This window comes from Penaeus monodon, unplaced genomic scaffold (assembly GCF_015228065.2).
Source record: "Penaeus monodon isolate SGIC_2016 unplaced genomic scaffold, NSTDA_Pmon_1 PmonScaffold_10485, whole genome shotgun sequence".
Classification (NCBI taxonomy): Eukaryota; Metazoa; Arthropoda; class Malacostraca; order Decapoda; family Penaeidae; genus Penaeus; species Penaeus monodon.
Genome location: NW_023639143.1, coordinates 7,501 through 12,342, shown reverse-complemented (window position 1 = coordinate 12,342; position 4,842 = coordinate 7,501). Strand labels below are relative to the sequence as shown.

Sequence of the window (4,842 nt, the reverse complement as noted above, 5' to 3'; positions counted from 1 at the left end):
ACCCGTCTAACACTCCATCTGATTCACCTATCATATGTTCCTTATGTAATGTTCCCTTTCAACCCACACTCCTATTGTCGTGCCCGTTTTGAAACAACCGTACCTCTACTTTCCCCACCTATCCTCCCTTCACGACCTCCCAACCTATCAGACATCCTACAGAATCCCACACTTTCTGCTTCAACAACCTATTCTCTTTCCTCAAACGCATACATATCCTTCATCTAATCTAACTCCTTACCACACCCGACCCTAACCCTTTCACTCACCAATTCCTTTGCCCAGCTTAGACAACTAATCACTAACTCAACCACCATTCACTAACATTAACTATAGTGCTACATGACCTTAGATGTCTAGCACATTTCTCTTGCTTTTAACCATTAACCATTAACCATTTTATTCTCTTTTCCAATTCCTGATGCTTGCCCCTCTATCAAATATCCCCACAGATTTAAATTCTCCTGATTCCTCAACCCCAGGCTCTCCTCTGACCACGACTCTGAACACTGCTACTACTTTCCTCCTCAGTACCTACTATCACCTTCCTCAAGTCCAGGTCATCCACCAAGGTCAATACTCACTCCCCAGGAAACATTCCTCCTCTCTCAACATCCACTACTTCATCTCCCACCACAAAGCTCTTTTCAGCTTTACCCCCTCCTCAACACGCCTCCTTCAATATACTCTGCCAAATGGGATAAATTTTTTGTAATCCCCTCAACAGCCCCTTACTCTCAATACATTCTCCTCTTCCAGCAATGCCTCCAAAAACAAGTAGGCAAAGTTTCCACCTGCAGCCGCCCTGGTTGTTCCCACCCTTTCACAGTTACATACACATCCCAAGCCAAAGCATTATCAACCCTAATTGACTTCACTGGCAAACACATTCCTGCCCTGCCTCATCCCTCCCAAAACTGTCTCCATTTCCCCAACAAACCAATCCCTGTCGAAGATACAGATTGGTTTGAATGTAAAGAAGACCTATTCGCCTGTCTCATTGACTAAAATGCAGTATCAGTACAGTGCTCTACCATTCTCCCTAGAAGCCTCTGTAAGTTCTCCAATATTGCCAAGATTACTTTCTGTAGACATGACCTCCTCAATGTTTATATTGGCGGCCCTCACCCCCCAATCCCTTAGTTGTTATTGTCGTAGGGGTCCTAGAGACGGAGACTGAGATTACCTCTACCATGGACCTAAGCCCTCACCTAAACTAATTTTGAATGGTCTTTTCTTCTCTTCTTCATCCCCTTCTGTCCACTTTCTAAGGTGAGAGCTATGTTGGCAGGATAAAAGTCTGGCTTTGGGTCAGTCCTGGACAGCCTCTGGTATTCCCTTGGTTAATCGCCTAGACCTCATGCTACGTGAGGCTAGACAAGAGGTTTTCCTCTTTCTACCCATTCCAAAACTACTTTGCTCCGTTCCCCTCCCATCTTCCTTTTCCAGTCTTAATCCAGATACTCCATCTCTACCTCTTCCCCGATCTCCTATATCCACCTCTCAGTCTGCACCTCAGACATTTATACCCTCTTTTCCTCATAGAAAAAAACTTCATTTCTCAGACCTCCCCACCCAACTCCAGAAACTTGAAGACCTCCAAAACTTCCTAAACATGACCCTAGAGAATGCTCCCTTCCCTCACCACCCTCCAATCCCTTTATTCCTATTCTCTCCACATTCAAAGTATTTGCCATTATCCATCTCCCTCCTCCTCAAGTTCCCCCTACCCCTTTTCCTCCCACTCTTCCCAAAAAAACAACCCGTCCTTTCATCCATTCCATCGTCCTTCCCTATTATCCTTACCACTCCCACCTGGATGCTCACGTGACTCAATTCTGCCACAACAATGTCCTCCTCTAGATCCTGACCTACTACACGACTTTTAACGTCTAGCACATTTAATCATCAACTAAATCCCTCTTTATCATTTTCGCCACTCTGTTTTTATATAGTATGTGACTTTTTGATGTCTAGCAAATTCAGTTTGCTTTGTAGCCATTAACCATCCCCAAATATTCCAACCCAATGATGATTCTGTATCTTTGGAACTAGGCTCATTGACATTAACTTCTCCGGTTCCCTGGGCACTGGTTCTAATTTGATGACTCTGAACGCTGATGCTACTACCACCTCGATGCTTGCTGTCAGCTGTCTATTCCAAGTCGCCTACCCAGGCTGTTACCCAATCTTCGGAAAACATTGCTTCCTCTGTCACTACATCTTCCTACATCTACACTACATCTTCCCATTCTCAAGTCGTCTTCATTTTCAACCCCCTCACTTACTACTATTCTTCACCCTTATTGTTCACATCCCCGTAGTACTATCTTACTCGCCACTCCCTTTTCTTTTTAGCCCAGCTATGTGGGGTCCTTTTTGTGATCATCCTATTCTTACAATGTCTTTAAAAATAAGTAGGCAAAGTTTCTTCCCGCAGCCGTTCCGAGAGTTCACGCCTTATCACAGATAAGGCCTGTCCACACGAGCGGGCATGATCGATGGGCACGAGCAGAGATGACGTCAAGGGCGGACAAACTACTGGGTAAACAAGTGGCTACCTCGTTTCTCGCCTGTGACGTTCCTTTATGTTGCCCACCGCCATGACCGCCGATTATGCCCGCTCGTGTAGAAAAGCCTTTTCATGCGACTCCTGAGCTCGTGGATTACTACCCCTTAATACTAGAACCGGAACTATTTCCATTTTCCAGGTTGGTTGCCATAGTGCTACACTGTTCACCCTAGAGGCCGCCGAATCTCTTACACCAGTACTGCCAATATTGACCTCACCCTTGAATTTTATATTGGAGGCGAGTCCTGTCCTGTCCGACCATATCGACCCCACCCTCGTCAGTGTCAAATGTTGGCATTTTGGCCACCCTGACAAGCACTGTCGCTCCATAGCCCGCTGTCCTCTATGTGCCCAACCTGGCCATGATTGTTAAACTGCTCTGCACAATCACGCGCTTGTGCCAATTATGGTGGTTCCCATAATGTATTTTATAGGGGTTGCCCTACCAAGTTCTAGTCAGGTAGCACTCCAGATTCAATCCCGTCTGTACTTCAATCCCGTCTGAAGCCAGGCAGGAAGCACGCCGATGAGGTTTTTCTCTTGACCCATACTACAGTGCTGTCCTTCGCCTTGCCCCTCCCTCTTTTCTCCAAAATGTTTCTACATCATCCATTCTAAATCGGACTTTCTAGTCTCTAACATATCCCCGGTGAGCACACCTCTTTCTCGCTCTACCCATGGCATCAGACAATCTAAATGTTCCACCCCATCTCCTAAACCTACCTCAGCCCCTTAAACATGTCTAATCATGACCCAAAATAACATACCTATCTCACACATCCTCCAGTCTCTGCTCCCATTCCCTCTACATTCAAAGGGACTGCTGACATCCATCCATTATCCTACTCTTCTTTCCCCTACACCCTTTCTTTCCACGCCTTCCCAGCACATCTCATCCCCCCTACTTTACTTCCTCTTCTGCAATTACATGCTGTTATTAACAAACAATGGGTGTTCTGTGGATTTACTAGCAAGTAAAAAAAAGCCTCACTCTATCAGAATATTCCACTGAATTTCAAATACAGTACTAGCAGTAAAGAATATACATACATACATACACACACACACACACACACACACACACACACACACACACACACACAATATATATATATATATATATATATATATATATATATATATATATACATACATATATATATATATATATATATTATATATTATATATATATATATATACATACATACATACATATATATATTTTATATATATATATATATATATATATTATATATATATATATAATATATATAATATATCCTTCACATAATAATCTTAGTTCTTAGGCCAGGAAATGATACACCAAAAACACCAAAGGTTGCTTTAACAAATGTGAAAGATCCTTTACCCAATAACACAAGGCCCATAAATCCTCATCATCTCCACCAAAGTGTTCTTCATCTATGTCGACTGATGCCGCCGCCACCGTTGCACCAGCTGTGGCATCCTCTGCATTTTTCTTCTGCGACAACATTGGCTTCAGCTTGTAAGAGAGAGAGAGAGAGAGAGAGAAAGAAATACTTTTCAAAAAACTTTCAAGAGACTATTTTATCTCTCAAAATATAAGTCAAATTCCCAATAATGTAAAACAGATCACTCACTTCAATCCACTTTGCCTGGGAAAATGTTACCTATTAAATAAAACAGAAAGAGACACAATTACTTACTTTCAGCTAAAGCCACTTCATCCTGCAGCTGCTGTAGTCTGTCTGGTTTGGCAACTGACATTGAAGCTGTCGTGTCAATCTCTTGGTATTCTGACATCAAGGAGTTCATGTCAATTTCCTTAAACTGGGGGAAGAAATGATGCATTAGACTCTCTTGATATGAACTAGTCTAATAAGGGGGGAGGGGGTGATAAAGAAATAAAAGAAAGGAAAATAATGGTCAGTGATTAGAAAAACATTAACTTAACAACATAACAGAACTTTGATGAGTAATAGCCTCCTTTTTAGACAAGACATTTTATGAAGGCCAACATAATTCATAATGGTATCTCAAATGTGCTGTTAGAAACTGATATCTAGCTGGATGTGGATAGCCTGAGCCAATAACCTCACCTCAAAGCGCTCCTCCTCTTCATTCTCCGGATCTTTGCCCAGATTATGGACATCGAAAGACTCGTCACCTTCTTCCATCTCATCTCCACCAGTCAGAAGATTTGGTTGAATGTGAACATCTCTCGACCAGAAAGTTGCAGCAGGATTTGACTATTTTAGATTTTAAAATCTTGTAAATTCATAATGCT

General features: G+C 42.5%; 1 long non-coding RNA gene across 1 annotated transcript; it reads right to left on the bottom strand.

Annotated features, from left to right (window-relative positions):
* Positions 1-4,053: 4,053 nt before the first annotated feature.
* LOC119568676 lies at positions 4,054-4,772 on the bottom strand. Its single transcript, XR_005228112.1, has 3 exons — positions 4,655-4,772; positions 4,262-4,385; positions 4,054-4,077 (listed from the first exon to the last, which is right to left on the bottom strand). It is a non-coding gene; the product is annotated as an uncharacterized LOC119568676 (long non-coding RNA).
* Positions 4,773-4,842: the final 70 nt, after the last annotated feature.